This window comes from Trachurus japonicus, chromosome 1 (genome assembly GCF_045865225.1).
Source record: "Trachurus japonicus isolate A0001 chromosome 1, Traja_1.0".
Lineage (NCBI taxonomy): Eukaryota > Metazoa > Chordata > Actinopteri > Carangiformes > Carangidae > Trachurus > Trachurus japonicus.
Window position 1 is genome coordinate 16,153,848 of NC_140907.1, and position 22,358 is coordinate 16,176,205.

General features: G+C 42.9%; 1 protein-coding gene across 3 annotated transcripts in view; it reads left to right on the forward strand.

The window, feature by feature from the left end:
* Window positions 1–2,018: 2,018 nt before the first annotated feature.
* atf7ip (activating transcription factor 7 interacting protein) overlaps window positions 2,019–22,358 on the forward strand; it is a 39,857-nt gene continuing 19,517 nt past the window's right edge. Inside the window, exon 1 of one of the 3 annotated variants that reach the window (XM_085775849.1) lies at window positions 2,019–2,704. The gene's annotated coding sequence lies outside the window, so the exon portion shown is untranslated. Of the gene's footprint in view, window positions 2,705–20,329; window positions 20,431–22,358 lie in introns of those variants that run through there. The other 2 variants (XM_085775858.1, XM_085775838.1) reach the window with 2 other exon arrangements.

Genomic DNA, 22,358 nt, shown 5'->3' on the forward strand with positions numbered 1-22,358 from the left:
TCACTGCTCTTGAATGTCTGTGGTGTTTATTGTTTGTAGTTTTGTAGTGTGACTACCCCTGCTAGCTAGTCTGCCCTTATCAGCAGCCATTTGGCTGAGTTATCATGCTGGTTACAGGTTAAAGGCAATCTGTCTTTTGACTGTCTGCTGGTTATTCAGAATGGCTAATTGTGATTTTTAGATTCCTTACTTCCGCCTTTACTTTCTTCCTCTGCAAGCAAGAAGTTCCAGTACCACGATTTTGATCAGTCAAAAAGCTTTACTCTTGGAAATACATGTTCACAAGTGGTTTTAACAGAAAACATTAAGTAACGTGAGGTTTTATTAGTCTGCATTGGTTTATTTTTGGTAAACATGTTAAGTTCCTGAAGCTTTGGTGTGCGCAGCATTATGTCACATTGACTGGTGATTATTTTGTCTCAATATCATTTCACATAGTTGGATTGTTTGAGCAAAACATGACTCCTACGTCAGCCCTTGAAAGGCCATCCTGTCTGAGCTCCATAAATATATTCATAGAGAGCACCAGCGTGACATCCTTCAATTTGGGGAAGGTACTTTTTATGGCTGTTGTTTTCATGATCTTCAAAGTGTATAGCTACATGTGAACAGAGGTAGTATCTTCCAAGACGATTTCTTTTACCAATAAAATTTTACACAATTTTTTTTTAATATAACATGATTTAGTAACCATATTATAAACCTTTACTAAATTGGATAAGACTAGAGTTTTTTAATCTACCCTGTTTTTCCTGGTGATCTCAATGATAAAGACAAAAAAAAGTTCAAACGTATTTAATTAGCGCTAAATTTGGTTAGGGTTAGTAATTATTCAAATTACTTGCGAATTTATAAGATTTTTGTGAAAATGAAACCTACGTACAATTTTCTCTTAAGCCGCTGCAACAAATATGTTTACTTAGCCTACGTCTTTTTCAACAGGCAAACCTGAAAAGTGAATCACCAAACACAGACAGGGTATTGTAGAAGCTCCAGCTGTATTATTGATCTTCAAGCTGTTACATGCTATAGGCCTAATCTTGTTTTGTGAGCTGCCTGTGATCTGCATGAGTTTTGTGATATTGAAAAATGTCCATGCCACTGATTCCACACAAGAACTACATTACAGTGTACCTTAGCGTGGATTTGTTCACGCATGTAGAAAAGATACTCAGGCTCGACTAGCACTGCAGACCTTGTCTGGTGTGTGCGAGAGTGTATGAGAGGGAGAGAAAACCAGGGCAAGGGAGAACACTACTCTACAAGTCCCACTACCAATCACATGGATTCTGTTGGTTGTGTGACCCTACAACCTGTAAGAGGGCTAGCCATTAATGACACAGACAACCGTAGGTGCAAAGGTTTAGGTTACTCCTTGTGGTAAGAACAAACACGTTTGTTATCAGAACATCTCCACAACTCGCCCCCTGCTGGCCAGCTGGGAAACTTCACGTTTTACATGTGAATCAACAAAATGGCTGACCTGCACAATGTTGTAAAATGTCAGAGGACAGCTACTTCTCAACATTTGCTATCCAGAAATGTAAAGCATTTGATTTTCAGGATGCTGAGAATACTGGATCCCTTTTTGTCGTCCTGTGGGAATTCATGAAACTTAAGTGTAAAATAAATAAATATATCTAGCCTACGGGCTATTTTAGTCTTATTTTTGATTGTTATATCCCATGTGAAGAAAATAGGTTATTCTCCTTCATTTGGACTATTTCTTGTGTGTCTGCCATAAAAAAAATAAAAAAAAAAATCTTAAAGAAAATCTTACATGATCTAAATGTCACCTAAGTGTCGGGTAAGTTACTACTTAGTCACAAGTAAGACATTTCAAACAAGCCATCATCACTCTAATCATAACCTACAAACTACAGACTGACACCAGTTTTTGTAAAGTTTGGAGACAGTTTTTCAGGCTGTTGTTCCACTGGCTCCTCCTCCTCCGCTGTGTAACCCCTCCCCCCCTAGCCCGGGCTTGTGTCTGTCGTGGACAATTCACACACCCCTCCCTCTCCATGCTAATGTACTGCTCCTTGTTGTCCTTACTTCCAGCCATCGGCTCCGTGAGGTTGTTTTAACCACACTGCAGTTCGGTTACTCCTAGCTGCGGTGCCGCTGCTCTCCATCATACTGTGCTGGTCCAGCCAGATCCTCCACACAAACCGATCTAACACGTCCCTGGAGCTTTGCATACCTACCTTGCCCGGCTCTACTCTAGCTACCGACTTCACCGCCAATGCTGGAGACACTGAAAAAAACCCCACAGCACTGAAGAAGACAACCGCTCAGGTCGCAACGTGTGGTCAACGCGACTGCCTGGTGTCTGTCGACCAACCCCCACCGCCGCCGCTGCTGCCGCCGACGGCTGACGTACGTACGGTTTTTACTGTGGGACTTTTTTTGGCCACGAAAAGAGGAGGAGTCTATCCGCGAGGGGGAACGGGCGATCAGTCGGTTGAACGCACAACTACACAGTTGTTGTTGTTGGGGCAGAGCTCTCTAGTTTTAACAGTTAATGTGCAAACGGATGGACTTGATGCCCATCTGAGAGCACATCCCGACCACAACGGTTGTACAAAAGGATCCGGAAGAGTGCAACGGCGGCAAGAGGAGGAGGAGAGAGTCGTTAGAGACCGACACAGAAAATCGCGGGAACATCACTTAGCAACGGGTCGGGAGGAGTCGGTGAGTCGCGGTATTGCACCTAGCTTGCTAGCTATCACCTGCCATTTTATGTAATGCAAATATGTTGTGTTTCTTTGGATTTGGGCTCATAAACATAAAGCATTTGACCATGAATTACATGACAGTATTATGAATATTTTTTGCTGTGTTATCTATACCTGGATGCGTGCATGGCACATTTGTGTTAACGTTAGCCGTACTGGTTGGGATTTCAGCGGGGCCAGCGTAACGCTAGCTAGCATTCGTGATGTTAGCTCAATGACTAAAACTTCAAGGATGCTCAGAGAAGAAATATTTTCTTTCTTTTTATATTTAGCTTCAGAAAAGTTTCAACTAGGGGCTCACATTAGCAGATTTTTTTGTTACGTTAGAGTCAATTTCGAGTCAATTTCAAATTTTACAAATTCGTAAATCGAGTAAAATAGGATTGCTAACTGTACGAATTCTGATTGTTACTACATTAGCTACATAATTATGTCACGTGTTTAACGAGTCCTTTTTTTAGTAAAAAAAAATTAACTGCTGTTAGACTGCTACACTTTTCCACAGTAACATAGTTGAGAAGCACTTGTACACAAACACAAGACCAGCAACCAAAAATTTGAGTCATTTCTGTTTGGTCAGAGGTACACCCACACCGCTCATGTTGGTTTTATTCTGATAAGTCATCAGAAAGCCTACTCTTTTGCGTAATTCAACAACTTTTCAATGTAGCAACAGGAAACATTTGTGTCAGATGTATTTGTGCTTCACTTATATCTTAGAGGTTAAACCTTTCTGAGGCGGTGAAGCGGCCATGTTGTGTTGCTGCTAAAACAAGCAGCAGGCACAGCCTGCATACTGCAGAGGTGGCAGTTTGGGGGAGGGGCACACAACTTGAAGTGAGGTATTCCTCCCTGATTCGATAAAAGTGAAGGTGGTAGAAAAATATTAAATCTCCTCTTGTCACTTTAATTTTCTTCTCCCAATAGAGCTGTAATAAGCTTTTTTTTTCATTACGTCTGAGTTCATTCTACAAAGTGTCCTCAAATTGAAAATCAGCATTACATTGGAGCATAAATAGCACGGAAAATAAAATTGTTCTAAAGTTAAGAGGAAACTGAGCTGCTGTCACTACATTGTGCCCTCACACCCCCCTCTTGGTCTAAAGTGGTACAGCCCAGTAATTTTCCATGCGCCACACTGTCCTAGGATGTGGGTGTGGCTTAATCGAAATGGTAATACAAGTGCTGAATAGTTTTCCTCTTGACCCTGTCTTGCGGGGTTTTAAAAGAGAAAAAATAGTTCAAATCATTTTAATATAGGTGAGAGGATAAGTAACCAATCTAGTCTCTGTTGTCTGAACCTTAGAGAGAGAAGTCTGCCACAGTTTGAGGATTTGTCAATCAGCAGAAACTGAACTGTTCCTTTATACTTATGATGATAAAAGTGAGATGTTTCAGGTTTGTGTCACCTTTTGAAACATGGTGTGTCTGGTTTCATCTCCCCTACTTCACCCAATGGCAGAGCTCACATGGTGCACTTGTAATTCATTATAGTCTGTTTTTTTCTGCTGGAGAGGAAGCAGCCCCTGAAAGGCTCCACCTACATTTTTCAAAACCCTTCGTGAAAATGTTGAGAGCAGATTTTTTGAAAATATTTGTTAAACTTCCCATCAAGTACAATTGATGAGAATTGCCTATTGATCGTGCACCTACTACAACAATTTGGAGAGCTAGCTGCCTTCAAATACTAAGCGAGAATTGAAGAAAACATCATTGCCTTTTGTCTGTGTTGTTCAAGTGAGAGACCTAAAATGTCCTATATGTGGAGAAAAAGAGGAATTTATGTGCTTGTTAGTGGCACCATTATGCATCCTGGTCTCTAGAGATTTGTTGCCAATAAGTCAGTGCTGTGCAGCTGCAGGCCCACCATAGGTCCATTGAAACTTGAAGTGTTTTTTGCATGACAGTTCATGCCAGCCATACATGTCTGTGGTGTTCAACCTGATAACAGATATCTATGTGGCTCTATGCATTTGGCACTGTTAAAAAGGAGAGTATAATACCCTCAGCTCTGTGACAGCTCTGTTATATCTCATAGCTCATGTAGGTAGAATAGAAAGCTATTGTTTATTTTGCCAGATGTTTTGCTTACAGTTTACATTAGTTTGTAAAAAAAAAAAAATGTTTGTGTGTTTCTGGTCTTAAATTGATGAGCTCAACCCAATTTTAATGCTGATGAGGAGAGAAGGTTTGTTGAAGCAATCTGTCACTTTTTATTTTGGCAGTAGAAATCAGTTTTTCAAGCCATACCTTGTCTACGAAGACCAGTTTCAACCAGTTACAGCCAGTTTCTTTGCTTCAGGCTGAAAATCAGAATGATAAGAAATTATCTTGGCTCTGTGTCAAAATGCTTGATATTGAACATTGGTGTGTTTTCAGTGTTTAAGCCTTTGAAAACATACTGAACATAATACTTACCGTACGTGTAAGCTTTACGTACACCTACAGCATGTCTCCCACCAATCCCATTTCCTTGCGCAGTATGGTTCAGTTTCTGCTCTTTTCCTTTAGTCATGGGAACCCACTGCCTGAATTTTTAAGGCAATCCCCTCACAAAGAAGATGACCCTATTTATCACTAGTTAGCTTCTCAGACATGTAGGCCTATCTCATGGTGGCAGGCGTGCTAAGTTAAATGCAGTTATGTTTCCGTCATATTATCAATGCTACAACAGGTGAAACATGTAAAGCGAGAAATTAAATGCACAGAACACCATTAAACATAACCATCATCTCATTCTTGCACATAACAATTAAAATCTTATTCATAAACCATAGAAAAGTTTTTTTCTGACACTCATTTCTGTGTACGATTAAAATCTTAACCACCACAGAAGAAATTAAACACACAGATGGGCATTAGGGGCAATGACACATTTCTCTCTTCACTTTCTTAACTCATTGAGTGCCAACCACGTAATTTCTCGTTTTTCGTTCCCATGCGTTGAGTGCCAAAAACGAGATTTTACGTTTTTTGCTTTTTTGTTAAATTATGAAAATAGACACTTTAACACACCTTATGTGTAAATTGGGGACTCTATGACGAGCAGAACTGAAATGACGATCAAAAACTCATGACAGCTCATGATCTGGAAGTTTTTATCATAACTCGGCTTTTGCAAACGGAGTTATGCATGTGGATGCAGCGCAGCCGCTCTGCTCTCACCCGCGAAGCTCCAGCAGCTCGGAGCCGAAACAGGAAGCTCTCAGCCGACAGTCCCGCCCGGTCTTCATCTCGAGCAACACCGTGTCCTCCTGCAGTAAAATGTGATGGTCTCTGGGCCAAAGCAGGCCGGCACCACCGACCCGTATCACAGAAGGACCGCGACCACCGGTGGGGCCGGTGTTCCCGACCTGCTTTTGGCCGAGAGACCATCACATTTTACTGCGGGAGCGAGAGGCTGTGACACGGCACGGTGCTTCTGTGTTATTGCTGGTCAGTGGCACCCCCCCGCCCCCGATAGTGGTTTTGTGAATAGAACAATATATTTATCTTACACGAGCCCTTTGATCCAGAAATGCGAGTGTAAGAAGAGCGACAGGCACAAACAGAGCACCTTTCATAAAAGACGCTGTATCTCCTTTTCTAGAAAAAAAGCAGGGATTTTGGTGAAACCCAGCCATGTTTAGCTTGAATTTTCTCAGGAACGGAGGCACGTAGAAACAAACGGTTTGTGGCCATTTGAAGCATAAAGTTTCACCTTTCAAATGAGCCACAGTATGTGTTGGTGGCAATAATATAGAATACACTGTAGCTCTACAAAAATGGTCAAAAATTGTCTAAATTAGGGATGGGCATTTCGAATAATTTTCTAACCGAGTATCCTAACCTTGTCGTACCCGGGTAACCAATTACTGTAATAAAAAATAAAATGGAGAAAACCTTTTTTCTTTTTTAAATAATTAGCGGTGCTTATTTATTAGTCCACACTACATTTTGGTGCCTTCGGTCCTCTCTGCCTTGCATCGTTGCAGGAAATAACTGGGAAGGTTTCAGAATGTTTGTAAACTGAAAGCATATTTTCTAACAGACTTGATGACACCTGTCGTCTCCCGCCCGACGGCGTAAGCCGAGGGAACCACCACAGATTATTGTAAAAGGTTTGTAAGTCCGAGGCTCAATCCAAAAACGCTTACAGAAAATCACGTTGCTTGATCCGAAACTGTTTAACACTACAAAAAGCCGAACCATGGCATGATGATGTAGTTTGATGCGACACTGGACTGCGCTCTAACGTGCCGTTTTTTTAATCCTAGGTTAACCGGATAATAAATTCATAACCGAGTAGCAGATTGCCTACTCGGGTACCCGGGTACTCGGGTAACCGTGCACATCCCTAGTCTAAATTGCTGGTACACTTGACTAAAACTTTGGAAAGGAGCGCGGCACTCAATGAGTTAATAAGGTGAGTTATGTTATGGGGTTAAATTAGTCTCAAAAGTCACACACGCAAAAACTGTGTGGTGGTGGCCGTTAATTGCAGGAGAGTTCAAAATGTGGTGGCCATTGATACTCTGGGGGCTCGTCCCAAGTAAGTCTGTGGGAAACACTGCTGTTGTGTATTTAATTGTGTGTAAATAAAATGATAACCTGAGGTCACTTCAAAGCCATTTCAAAACTGCTGCTCTGCACTATCCAGATTTTATAACCACGGTATTGTCTGGCCAAATAATTAGGGATGCACTGATCCGATATTCAGATCTGATATTGGCACAGATATTGACTAAATAGCTGTATCAGGTATGGGATAATGGGGCTGATCCCTGACACTGATCTCTTCAATTCTATATTCATCGTACATAGAAAGTGTAGCCAAGCACCAGGCTAAATAGAGAGGAACAGCAGACCGGTCTTCTGACAGTTCTGTGCGAGCTGCAGGTGAGCTGGCTGGAGAGCGCAGCGCTGTCCTTTTTTTTTTTTTTAGAGGTGTCATCTTTACAGGTGATGTACGCAGATGTCCGTGTCCGTGTTTGTCACCTTCTTTCACGGGGACTGTGCTGCATACGGGCAAATACTGTAAATCTAAGATATCAGCTACTATATGGTCAGCAAAAAGTGGTGGGCGTGAATGCCCTACCTTACATTTATAGGGGTAGTGACTTGTGACTATCTTCTATTAAAAAAGGTTTATTCAGAAAGGCGCTAGTCTAGCAATAAATGCGCAAAAAATTTGCAACTCTGCATGTTCACACAAAGGGGGAAACCTGAACTCTCCAAAAGTCACATGTCATTTGGTGGCCTAATCTTGACTGGAGTGTAACTCACTCAGTCCCTTGGGCAGTCAATAACATTCACATTAAGGCCTTATCCACATGGTAAGAGAACTTTCCCTAAACAATCTTTTGCTTTTTTCGTTCTTAAAATGTTTTCCATAAACACAGCATCATTTCGAGAAATGTAGAAAAACATACACATTCACACGAAACCACTGAAAACAGCTAGGCCTGTATTTGCCGAGTAACACTGCCACCAAAATACACCAGAAACACAAAAGAAAACGTGAAGCAAGTGGAAAACGTGAAGCATGCACAATACATACATACTATGAAGAAGCTGATGTCCATGACAGTTTGGTGCTCACTGTAGTAGTAGAGGAGCAGAAGATTTTTCTACAGTCACTGTAATAGACTTAAATACCTCTTTCCCATTGGCCAAAAAGCCTGTTTAAACCCGCTAACAATCAGCTTCTGACAGTAGTGGGAAAGGCTCACCAATCCGTGTGAACCCGCGTCAAACGACTCTGAAATTGATGCATGTTTTAATCAGCTTTGCACCGATCGGCTTGCAGTAGGAATGTCAGACCCAGGTCAAACCGCTAATTTACGTGACAACATGCCCGTCAGGACTCGTACAAGATGCTTTGCATGGGGTATCCGAGTAGTGAGATGGCACTCGGATGCCGCCCAAACCGAGCGAGTACTCGGATATCAGTTACAGTACTAGGTGATTGATTTCATGTGCATAGTTATGTGTGCTGTTACATTCTGTCTCGATGGCAATGCGCAGCGGCGGCAGTTGCCAGCTTGAGATCAGACCTGGGTTTTTGTGTCAATGGGAAAGGAGCCATATATGCCGATTGTTCGCAGGTCAACCTGCGTTGAAAAAACCTGCGTCAACCCGCTCATTTCAGTGGGAAAGATGCTATTGTAACCCAACATAATTTTTTTGAAAAATGACAAAGCTACTTGCTTGTGTAAATCAACCCGTTTGCACCAATCTGGGCAAACAAACATTTCTTCATGACTGCTGGTGTTTTTCCAATAACCTTCCTAGACATTGTGCCACATCTACAATTTGTTCCATGTTGTGCAGATCCTTATCATTCTCGCCATGTTTGAAGAGCAAAGTGTTTTGTTCTGATGGTCACATTTGAAGCAAGGTAAAGACCAGCTGTTAAAGGTTCTACCACGCTATAAAACTGCCTTTCTGATCTTGTAATTTTGGAGCTGTTTGTAGTATTGACGTTGCATTATTGAAATGATATGGCATGTGCATTTGCCTCTAGATAGTTTCCTTTCAATTGCATTAATGGTGTTACACTAAAAAGTGGCAGAACTTGATTTGTGAAGAACGAAATGAAATCTTGAAAAAATGCTGTCTACCTTTTAGTTTCTTGCCAATAACTAACCATTGCATGAAGCTGGATCTGAATGTCAACTCATTAGCTTCAGAAAGATATTAAGATTTAAAAAAACATGTCATCAGAAAGGTGAAACATGGAGTGATATCCCATAAGAGCATGGATGGATGACAACCTCAAGTATTTAAAATCTTGGTAGGTTTGAGTTCCCATACATCTAATCAGGTTGACTTATTTGGAGTTGTCTGCAAGCTTCAACCATCATGACCAATGCATCTCTTTGGCTGGTTGGTACTGTTACATCTGGAACTTGCACTCAACCTTTTGGCTTGTGGGACTGCCAAATCAGAATCATAAAACCTCAATATTCTCTGCCAGTTAATTTCTTGTTAGTTTGTATCTAGTTCAATACTCTGGTGTTAAGCCCGTCTCACACCAAACGTGCAAAGCGTAGGCGGCCAACAGCAAACCCATTCATTGTGTATACTACCGCGGCGCAAGAACGCACCGCCCTGCACCAAGCTGAGCTGCACGCGAGGTGAGTGCCTGCCGGAGGTTCAGTTGTAGTGATGGGCTGCCTGAAGTTAGTTGTCATTATCCTGAGGCTTGGACCAACTCTCCCCAGCAGGCTGTTAAACTGCTCACTTACACGCAGGCTTTACTGCGTGTAAGCAGACTTTACTGTAAGCAGGACGCCTTGTCTAGCAGTGAGCATTAAATAATGTGGTAATCCATGCATTTCGCCGAAGACGAAATGCACACACGAAACACTTCAAAAGTTGCTCCCCTTTCATCAAGAATAAATTTATATCAGCTGCTGGTTGCTAACTTTACCGCTAACCGGAAATGAGGCGTAAAACGGTGCACTTCTTGTTATTGGTGCGGATGTGGTCCATCCATCCATCCATCCATTTTCATGTATCCGAGTCCGGGTCGCGGGGGCAGCAGTCGGAGCAGGGATCCTCAGACCTCCCTCTCCCCGGACACTTCCTCCAGCTCTTCCGGGGGGACCCCAAGGCGTTCCCAGGCCAGCCGAGCGACGTAGTCACTCCAGCGTGTCCTGGGTCTTCCTCGGGGCCTCCTCCCGGTGGGACATGCCCGAAACACCTCATGAGGGAGGCGTCCAGGGGGCATCCGATACAGATGCCCAAGCCACCTCAGCTGGCTCCTCTCGATGTGGAGGAGCAGCGGCTCTACTCTGAGCTTGTATCCGGGATCCCGTTCTTTCGGTCATGACCCAGAGTTCATGACCATAGGTGAGGGTGGGAACGTAGATTGACCGGTAAATTGAGAGCTTCGCCTTTCGGCTCAGCTCCTTCTTCACCACGACGGACCGATACAACGACCACATTACTGCAGCCGCTGCACCGATCCGCCTGTCAATCTCGCGCTCCATCCTTCCCTCACTCGTGAACAAGACCCCAAGATACTTAAACTCTTCTACCTGAGGCAGGAACTCCCCCCCTGACCTGGAGGGTGCAAACCACCTTTTTCCGGTCGAGAACCATGGCCTCGGACTTAGAGGTGCTGATTCTCATCCCAGCTGCTTCACACTCGGCTGCAAACCGTCCCAGTGCATGCTGAAGGTCCCGGCTCGAGGGAGCCAACAAGACCACATCATCTGCAAAAAGCAGAGATGAAATCAAGTGGCTCCCGAACCGTACCCCCTCCGGCCCTTGGCTGCGCCTAGAAATTCTGTCCATAGAAATAATGAACAGAACCGGTGACAAAGGGCAGCCCTGCCGGAGTCCAACACGCACCGGGAACAGGTCTGACTTACTGCCGGCAATGCGAACCAAGCTCCTGCTCCGGTCATACAGGGACCGTACAGCCCTCAGCAGAGGGCCTCCGACCCCATACTCCCGGAGCACCTCCCACAGGATGCCACGTGGGACACGGTCGAAAGCCTTCTCCAAGTCCACAAAACACATGTGGACTGGTTGGGCAAACTCCCATGCACCCTTGAGCACCCTGCGGAGGGTGTAGAGCTAGTCCAGCGTTCCATAGCCAGGACGAAAACCGCATTGTTCCTCCTGAATCCGAGGTTCGACTATCGGCCGAATGTGGATGTGGATGTGGTTCACACCAGAATTAATCCACTCTGGAGTTAGCTTGATAGCGGACCAGGGAACGGTTGTTTGGTCTGCGCGAGAGTTCGAGGCCAGTGTTCACACTGACCCAAACAAACCGCACCAAGGGGCAAATGCTCCACGGTTCGGTTTAACTGGACTTAACAAGGCTTGTGTGAATGCACCTTTAGAGTGCCCTTACAGACTTTACCCACATCAACCAGAGTCACTTAAACCTGGATGTGAATGCCGATTGCTAGTTGTTCAAATGGACTTAAAACAGTCTATTTGTGGCAGGACGAAGGAGACGGGGTTTGAACCCTAGTCTCCCGGGTAAGAGTCATGTGCGCTTGCCATTCAATCAAAGGGATATCCCTGTGGCCAAGTAGCCAGGGCACATGATCAATTGGAGGCATAGTGACAGGACTGTCAACTGTCACATCTCTCCCCCGCTTTTCACAAGCACGTCCTCATGCTCCACGTAGGCTGCCACCTATCAGGAATCCATGGACCCGCTAGTGCTACATGGATCCTGCCAACAATGCCAGAATGTGGCAGGATGAAGGATGATGGCCAAGTAGCCAGGGCACATGATCAATTGGAGGCATAGTGACAGGACCATCAACTGTCACATTCAAACTTGATAGAAAAAAGAGTGAGGCCATACTTCTGAGTGACGGTACAGCCAGTAGGCAAAAGGCAGAGGAATGGTTGTGGTATAGAATGGAGGGTTTGACCATGACTTGACAGTAGGAAGGAGCAGTTCCTTTCGCTGCACTGAAGGGTAATGCCCGTTTCACACCAAACATGGTTTGCGCTGCACCAACCGCCGAGTACAGCGCAGACAGGCGCAGAGCAAGGCACACATGCACATAGTTGGCGCGAGTTGCTAAGCGGCCGAACAAACAAGACAGGATTTGGGAGAGTATACAGTATGTTCACCAGGAGCTACAACACCATGGTGACCGCTTCCAGGTTTACTTCAGGCTGAGCAGTGAGCAGTTTAACAGCCTGTTGGGGAGAGTTGGTCCAAGCCTCAGGATAATGACAACTAACTTCAGGCAGCCCATCACTACAACTGAACCTCCGGCAGGCACCCAACTCGCGTGCGGCTCAGCTTGGTGCAGGGCGGTGCGTTCTTGCGCCGCGGTAGCACAATGAATGGGTTTGCTGTCGGCCGCCTACGCTTTGCGCGTTTGGTGTGAAACCGGAACACCAGAGTATTGAACTAGATACAAGCTGCAAGTGGGAGCCAGAATAATAAACATGAAAGGAGAGCGGTCAGAGGAAACTTTGGGACGATGAAAACCAGAAGGGCAGCAGCATTCGGGGCAAGCTCCAGGTGGTAGGCCAGGTGGTAGATGCGTCTCTTAAAAGGAGGGAGTTGCAGTTGTCCCTGCAGGAGCTGACAAGCACTATTATTAAATAAAGTGAAATTCTCCAGGAGTGTCTGAAACTAGGCTTGTGCTGATTAGCAATCCGATCCTCTATCGGTGATTGAGAGGACGATGGAAGATTTTTCGCTTGCCGATGTTAGCCTATAAAACACATACACACACACTGCTACAGCTCTGCAGCACCACATCCATTGTGCTCTGGCACAGCTAATCGGCGCTTCGACCGCAGTTAGATTTTCCAATTTTCCAAAAGAGCGCTCCTCTGACAGCTCATCTGTGGAGCTGCAGGTGAGCCGGCTGTAGGGCGCAGCAACTCCTTTTTTTTCTTTAACAGCGCCGTCCTTACAGGTGATGTAGATGTCTGTGTAAGTTTGTTGTCTGACCTTCTTTCATGGGGACTTCGCTGCATAACACATACTTTAATTCCTCCTGTGTAACTCGCGCACTACTCATGCATGCGCGTCTGTGTGTGTGAACGACAATAACGGAGAAAGAGCACTATGCGGAGATGAATGAATGTAACAATATTGCGTTGGTCGAACCAAAAGCTGAAAAATATGTGGCAGGCGTAATTAATCGTGACGGGCTGCCACGAATAAATGAATGTATGGGAATCACTAGTTTAGTGATAGGTGCCCTGCAATTGGTAATTCTGACAGTGGTATGTTCCTAGCATCAGACACTACAGGATTGTTTCCCACACATACTTCTCTTGGGCGTGCCACCAAAGTATATTTGGTGATCCATTGCAGCATTTTTTTAATCCATTCAAGACAATGGATGAGGATGCCGGCCATGATCATTGGCACGCCGCCGCTGCTAGCACCTCCGCTAAAACTTTCAATGCTCATTAATATCGGCAGACCACTGGTTATTTTACCCATGTGGTGTGAGCGCTACAAAATTATGTTGGGACTTTTTAAGTCACTGACAAGTGCATGAAATCCTTCCGGATCCTTTCGTTTTTTCAAAATTGGAGTACCTAGCTTCTTTAGACAAAATACAGCAGTGAGTAGCAAGCCCTCATCAGAAAAGTTACGCTGAGGGGTTTGCAGCTACCACCACGTGGGAGTACGTTTCAGACCTGTGGGAGATGCTGCAGTTAGCTGAAAGAGGTGCGAAAATTAGCATCCACACCCAGGTATTGTGTTCACATCAGTGTTGATAGGAGCAGGAGCCAATAAATACCAATGCCTACTGCAGAATCATTTGATGTAGGTGTGAATGCTAATAATACACATTTACATTTTTTTTTTAAAAAGCTGGCTGCTAGCATGTGTTAGCAGGTATTTTGACCAGTGGAAAAGGGGCTTACATTTTTTAAATGCTGATACCTTAAATGCGATATAATTGAAGTCACCAGCACAAGTTTCTGTTCTGAGACACTCTAATAATTTTTTTTTTTAAAACCTTGAGAAATAAGGTGATACCGTTTTTCTGTCTACTGCGATCAAAATAATAATAATTATTACGTAAAATGTATAAACATTCACCCAGTGTTGTGGGCCAAATATATCTTCCTGAGATGCAAAAACATATTACCTCTTGTAGATGAAAAGACAAACCACCAGGTAGATGTGATATCTTTTCAACTAAATAAATTAACAACAGACGATCATAAGAAGGGAAAGGCAGCCGTGTTGCTGCTTTCTGCTCTAACTGCGTACAGCAGCAGCAGCCATTTTGTGCTCTAGCGTTCACTGCAAACAATCCATCAAAGAGAAAGGAGTGGGGGTGGGGAAAGCGTAGGGAACGCTAGCTTGTTGACTAATTCAAGTCACTAACTTCAGGAAATGTTGGCTGTTTGTTATGACAGTTCGTCACAGAATAGCATCTATATTTCCTCACAGCAATGTTCTACGTGTGTTTTAGGCAGAGAGGAGAAAAGCAGCTTAAAGCACTGCACTGACCCTGCCATCAAAACATTACAAGTCCCTTGATTTTTACAAACATCCGAGAAATGCGCCACATAGAGAAAAACAAAACAAAACAGAAATCCCTTATTGCTACAGGGACAGAAGTTAAAATTTCATTAAATTGCTCAAGGGTAATGAGATATTTTTTTCAGGGCCGGGTGCGGACTATCTATCAATGTAGGAAAAGCAGGATCCACTAAAAATGGTTTCCTGTTAGACACAGCACAATTTAGTTTTTAACTTATAGCTACAAAGCTCAGATCTTTTGGAGAGCTTTGGATTTGTCATTCACCTCTCTAGCTCCCTCCCTTGTTAGTGAAAACACCCTTCTGCTGCAATGGTTTAATCCATGCTTGGCTGTAAAACTCCAGACAGGAGCACACTGCTGGTGTGGGGGAGGGGTGTTTGTGCTCTGTGTCAGGCTGTGGACTTAGATCTGACTGTGTGGTGCTAGCTAGAGCTCATGCGATATGACTTAAACTGTAGTTACTCCTTAGATGGCCTTAAGGTTGTCAGAGTTTGACCAGACAGCAAACATGAAGACATTTAATTAACCAAATGTGTTTTATTACTGTGTGCTCAGAAAAAAATGATCTTTTTTTCTCATGTTGTATTTTGCCATTTTGTCTGTAATGTGCTGGTCAACAGTTTTTTTTCCCCTTTTCTTTTTTCCTTCTTTGAAGCTATGCATGAGCCTGGCTCTGCAGCGCATGTGTAAAGAAGATTCACCATGTGCTTGCTTGATTCACATGGAAACTTCTGGTTTTGCCCGCCCCCACCCTCCCTGTTTTTCTTCCCTCTTTTCCTTCTACCCAGCCTTTGCTAGTCTCCACTCATTTACCAGGAGAGAAAAACAAATCACGCGTACAACGTTTGTGCAATGGTAGGCTAAGATGCACTGCTTTCAGACCATTGCTGAACAGTTCAAATGCATTTTGAGAACAACTTTCCTTTTGATAGTTTAATTTTGGCATATTTTAGTTTGTTCACCTGTATCTATACCTGTGTACCTTACCTACAATCTGATATGTCATTTGTCACTATTTTTACACTGTTAGCTTATGTAACAGTTATTGGGAGTGTAATCAACAGCATTTAGTCACTACAATTGTGTATCATAAATAGATATTATGTTTGGGGCCTTTTCTCTAGTTTAACATGTTAGGGGGGAAATTCCCACCTGACTTGATGGAAAATGGGACACAAAAATACACACAAAGAGGCATACATGAAGGAATGTCACAGACAAGATCAATAATTACTGGCTGCTTAGAATAACTCTTGGCTCCCTCTGGTTTCCTAGTTGTCAGATAGCAGGAAACATAAAAGTGTCTGGACACATGGGAAAGCATGAATCAAGTTTGCACTAGGTGTTCGCAGTGTTAAGTTATGAATCGCTGTATGATTTTTGCTTTGCCAGTGTACTTTTTATGCGTGTGTATCTATTAATTGAGGGTGAAGGCACAGGCAGCTTGCACGAGTTGTAACACTTGCTAGCATCCTGAATGTACTGTCAAGCTACTCTACAAGATAGAGTGTTTCCTGGATATCAAAACCTTACGCTTCAACAAAGTTCTCCTTTTTAGAGATTTTTAGACCCAACCGATGGTTGTGACATCACAAGGAGCAATAATAACACTGTATCTTTCTCACTATGTAATCAGTTATTTAGCAGTTTTAAATTAGTACCCACTTGTGCAGGTTGTCAGTCTATCACAGAGCTAGCATCTAGATAGGTAAACATCCTCACTCACCTCCATACCTCTATGCATTCAGAGTTTGCGGTCCATCTGACTTGGATATCTTTGGACAGAAAATGAAGCCTCCCAGTGAGAAATAAAAAAAGAAAGGAAGGCCGGATGTGGTTAAATCTAGTAGGTGCTCTCAAAGAGAGCCAACACAGACACATGCTAGTCACTTTGATTATATAATCAGTAGTAGTAGTAAAAATAGCTTATCAAGGTCATATAAATTACTTGACTAGCTATAATAATATTTTAGATATAAGCTATAATATTAAGCCAGTGACAGTAACCAGGATTCTGTGATCACTGTAGGAACAAAAACAGCCTAGCAGCTTTTGATTGGTCTAACAGCCACACACGTATGTTGCCTGTCGCAGGAGAATCGTGCGAAATTTGCCTCTGTTTTATCCAGCTACAAATTCTAGTGGGTCCATTCACCTGATTGAAACTTTCTGTGGTGGTCAATGTGAGCACTGTGCACATAGAGCTTATTTCCATGGTGTGGTGCTGGCTGGCATAACATAATGACATGTTATTTCTGCTAGATACAGCAGCCCCTAAAGGCTCAGTGTGGCTGCGCACAGCAGACCAGGTGGCCATTTTGAGTTTCACTGAATCCAGATGCAGGCGGTGGGGGTGGGGGAGGAAAGACTGCGCACTGTGCGCAGTAATGTTGGAATGCAGTCTCTGCTCTCACAGGCTGATATCCATTTTTCTACTAAGTGTCCTCCACAGAAAATGTAGCTGTTGAAGATATTTTTTTTGTGTTTTTTTAAATAAGGAAGACCAACAGCGTCCTCTCTGTCTGACAGCGAAGTGTCCGGTTATTGTTTGGTTAAAGTAGGCTGAAGGAGAAAAGTCATTTGTTTCTTACCCAGCTATCATCATGACTTAGATTCATAAAACATTTAGCAGCGTAGCTCTGAACTCACGTGTAATGAAAAAAACTAATTCGTTTTGCTAACTCTTCAGTCATAGCTCAGGGTGCTGCTGAACAGTGAACACAACACAAGTGGGCTCTGGCAGCAACAGTGACTCTCTAAACCAGGATTTACAAGTGATCACTAGAGATCACGCTATTTCTAACAAGTTTTTGTTCAGCTTTCCCTCAAGATCAACGTACGTATGGAGATTTCTGCAGATACAGTGGGGGATTTTTTTTCTAAGTGGGCGGAGTTTGTTACAGGATCTGCTCAGCCTGTGCTCAGCATGCTGCTCGCAGCAGCGCTGGTGGCCATTTTGTGTTTCTGCAGTAGCAGAGAGGGGGATGGGCAGAGTACGCACAGCGAGCTTTTATTTAGTCTCACGTCAGGGCTTTTGATGAAAACAGGTGAAGTTTGTGGGCAAAAGTTAATTTCCATCACAAAATACCTTACCTATTCACTACTTTCTCTTCTACTCCTACTGCTACAATTTATCTGTGTGTTTGAAAGTCACCTGTTTAAATCTGTAGATTACTAAATTTAACTCTTATGATTAATAAATCGGGGCAAACTTCAGTAAAGGTAGTTATGGCGCAATAACAATATTTATCTGTTTGTAAGTGGGTGTTCTTTGTTCCTCTTGAGTAAAGAACCACCCCCGTGCTGGAATGGTTCAGCCTGTTTTACAGCAGCCCTCCCTGCTGTGTGGGAGAGGCTGGGTGGATCGAGGCAGCTTAGTATGTCAAGCTGTGCTCTAATTTCTTGCTGTGCGCAGCTAGCATGACACTGTGTGGCTAAAAAGCGATATTTCTTGCTTGCAAATTATGCTTGATTCAAAAATACCTGATACAGTTTGCTCAGATTATCTTTCAGATTCCAAAGTTGTAATTGCAGGTAACCATGGATAGCAGTTATGATTTTGAAGTACTTATTTGGCTCATACCGAATTGTTTTGAAGAATATAAAATCAAAGCGCCCTAGCTAAAAAAAGAAAAAACTCATCAGTGCATCAGCATCATTTAATTTTTGGTGTGAAATCTCAAGCAAATAAAACGGTTTAAGCAAATCTGTAACTGTTCTACTTTTAACACTATGTTGGTATCTTCTATTGTTTTGAACGCCCCACCCCCACACTTACTTCCCCCCCTTGTCAGAATGGTTCAGTCCATGGTTGACTAGAGGCTGTTCCAGAGCGTGAAAGAGAGACAATGTGTGTGTGTGTGTGTGTGTGTATGAAAGAGAGAGAGGTGGGGGAGGGAGGGTGCAGCTGCCTCTGAGACGAGTGTGTTAAGGGTGTGCAATTTAGCGCTGGCTGTGCGCCGCTAGCTAGGCCTTGACTAAAGTGCATGTTGAGTTGCTTTGTCTTGTAAAACAGACTTTTTTTGTTTGTTTAAGTTTATTGTTTGTTTGTCATTGTTACTACATAGCTTCCTCAAACAGACACATTCTGTATTTTTTTTTTTATTTTTTACTTACATTCTGAACCAGGCTCACCACCCATTACCTTCTCTTCTCTGGCCTTTTTGCTGTGTAGCCAATTGATAATAAAATCAACAAATTATTTTCCTACCATCTAATCAATTCACCTTCTGTGAAAGGTGAACTGTTTAAAAACATATTCCATCCTCATTTTGTTGAACGTTGCATTTCATTCAGTCTGCATCTATTAATACCATCTCTCCAGGACTGGGAGATGGAATAATATGGCAAACTCTTTGTTTGGTCCAGTTGATTGGATTTTCAGACACAATTTACCTCCTGCAGTTGGAAAGTCGAAAATATAAATATTCCAAATCTTGAAAACGTGTGTTGATCTGTTTTGAGGGTGGTAACACAGTGGAGTTTAAATTACAGCATAATGGAGATTTTGCAAACCACTAGTGCTAATGACTTTCCATGACAGAAACTGCTACGACAAATAGAGCAGCTACCATAGCCAGATTACACCTGACAAAGCCTCTTTCAGTCAAAGCTGTTATTAGGTTATTTAACCTATTAATTGTATCTTCTTTATCCTGTGGTTTATTGTTCAGTTGGCCTGTAGCCTGGTCTGAACACGATAGATCATATTACAGCCTGAGTATGGTCCCTCTAGCCGGTCAAGAGGGATAATAGTAGGCTGAAGCTAACTCAGTACTCAGGTCAGCGGCAGCGAGTGCTCAGTTTATTCCACATAGTACCTCGGGTGATCATGTCACATGTCTGCAGTTCAGATCGAATCTAAAGATTCATGAGGGAGGCAAAAGGAGGTTTATTTACAGCTATTTCAGGTGTCTAATTATATCTGTTTTGACTATTCTTAAAATAAATAATTGCAGCATCAGCCATCTTAAATCAGTTGCATGGAAATAATCAACTGCTTAACATTCTGAACAGAGTAGTCAGGTATATATCTTAAAAACATACACATTGACAATAAAGGTGAAGTACTGCACCCATGTGATAGTTCTGTGTTTCTCTCTGTTTTGTGCTTGACCTTTTTTAATCAGAAAACGTTCTTTGCTTTAGAGGTTATTCAGAAAGAACACCCCCCTCTGCCCTTTGTCAGAATGGTTTAGTCCGTCTTGACTGTAGCTTTCCACACTGTGGACTAGTTTGTGCTAGAGTTGGGGGATGGGGGTTGCTAAGCAACAGCCTGTGCAGTGTACTTCCTCTCTGTCTGTGCGCTGCTAGCTAGGGTTGATCTTGATAATCATCACACTGTACTTGAAAATAACCTACTTTATATGAATTTGTTGAGCATTCAAATATAAAATGCACACATCATCAAGAGAAAAAATTAATTGAACATTTAATCTTTGTGTTTCAAAATTATGCATTGCATCACAATGCTGAGTCAGGAATCCACTTTTTGTGTAAAGGTTTAATTATCACCCACCACAGATTCAGGTAGGCCCACCCACCTTTTCAAAAGAACATACCCCTGCAAGGAATAAGATGGACTAGTCCGAACTGAGCCCCTCCTCCTTTTTTTCATGTTCTCTTGCTGGCCTTTCAGCTGTTCCTTGCTCCCACAATCAACAAATACATGGAAGGCCTCAATCCCATACATCCTGCTAAAGGTCAATGTTTCCTTCTTTTTAGAGCATGTTTAACATTTCTGTCTGTTATTTGAATCTGTCTTAGCTCTCATTGCAGCTTCACTCTCCTCTCAAGGTTAGCTTTTATACTTGTACATGGTATGCTAGATGCTAGCTGGAGAAGGCTGAGTTTGGATTGTTTTTTTTAATTCATTTTTTTTGTTTTCTTTGCATAGATAACATACATTTGAGGCATATTTGTCTTGGAGTTTGCTGTAAATTCTCACTTGCTACCTGATGTGCAATATCAGTGGGGACATTCTGTCACCTGCAACACTGCGTGATGCCAGGAGTATGCATGCTTTTTAACCATTGATTTTCCGCTGGTGACACTCACTCACAGTGGGCGCAGTAAATTAAGTTTACTTGAGTCATACAGAGGTGGCTGTGCATACGTTTAGATTTTTATCAGCATCCACCCATTTGTAGTTGTGCAAAACTGGCTTCGTCTGTGATTCTCACAAACATCCCACAGGTGTAAAGCATCTCCCATGAAAGTTTTTTTTTGCCCAGGTGTTTCTTTTTTATTTTTATACAGTATTGTCTGTTTGCGTATCAAACTGACAAGATCGTACTCATTCAGATTGCGGCGACTGTTATTATTATTTTTTATTAATGTCTGATGGCAGGTTATATAGTGTTGCAGGTATATTCACGTAGTTTGAAGCATCTGCGTGTATTGTTGTGGGGCCAAGCTTTAAGCACAACATGGGCCCCGGCTCATCATTCCCAAGTTCAACCCTGACAAATTTCAAGCAATAACATGTTAAGACTCGTAATGCACCTGCAAAATGGTGCTTCAATTTATTTTACCTGCTTGTTGACACTCTTGGCACACAGTGGTTCGAGGAGTAGGTCCCAGTATTTTAATGGTGAACGATATTTTGTCGTGAACAGATTGAAGGAGAGCGCAATAAACAAAGGTCTAGATATGAACCGGTAGCAATAGATCACAGACCGATGGATTTAAAATGCCTTCATTTGTGGTACCAGTCTCATTTGTTGGCCAGGGAACATCTCAAAAACTGGTGCCTAAGCAAAAACTTGTTTTGGCAAGTTGCACATGCATGTCCATGCACTGTATCCCCCCGCTTTAAGTTAGTGAGCAGCCTTACCACCGACTCCAAATGAGTGTTAAATCATATTGGGCAAGATTTAATGAGTCAAAGAAGAAGTCATCTGTAGAAACATAGTTGCATCTCAACAGATAATGTGATGTATTTTCCTTAAAGTTTGTGATGTTCTGTCTGTGAAGCTGCAATGCCAGGTCTTTGTTGTGACTTGGGTCTGGTTAGACGCCTGACTTCAGTGATCCCGAGTGGTCAGTGCTCAATGAAGGTGTGAACATCATACCAAGACCAACTGATGATGCATTTGAGATGGGTGGTGGTTTGAGCCACATGTGTCCACATTCCTTTTTGCAGTGTGAATGTAAATGCATCCTGGTCACGTTGAAGGATATCCTCTGCCACAGTTTAATTAGTCCCACCACAGTTTTATTATGAACCAAAAATATTCTAATTAATTTACAACTTTATTTCATTGTAAGAGCCGTGCGTGGTGCAGTAATTAGCTCATCCCCTCCTGCTCTCTCCCTCTCCCTCTCTCATTATCTGTCTTTTCACTCACTCTCACTCACTCACACAAGCTCCATTGGCTAAAAGCAACAACATATCTGTTTATTTGCATATAGAGCTGATAACAAGTGGTCAACTGGGTTTTTTTGTGTGAAAAGGAACGGTCAAAAATCCAGAGAGACGTGCTTTACCTCCTGTTTCTGACGTGTTCAGGTTAGCACAAAGGCATTTATGAGTAAGAATTCCTTATTGTATATCGAGACTAGTTGACCAAAGCCTGACTGACTAAACATTATAATCTGGGCAAGTTTTTTAAATAAATTGTAAAACCGT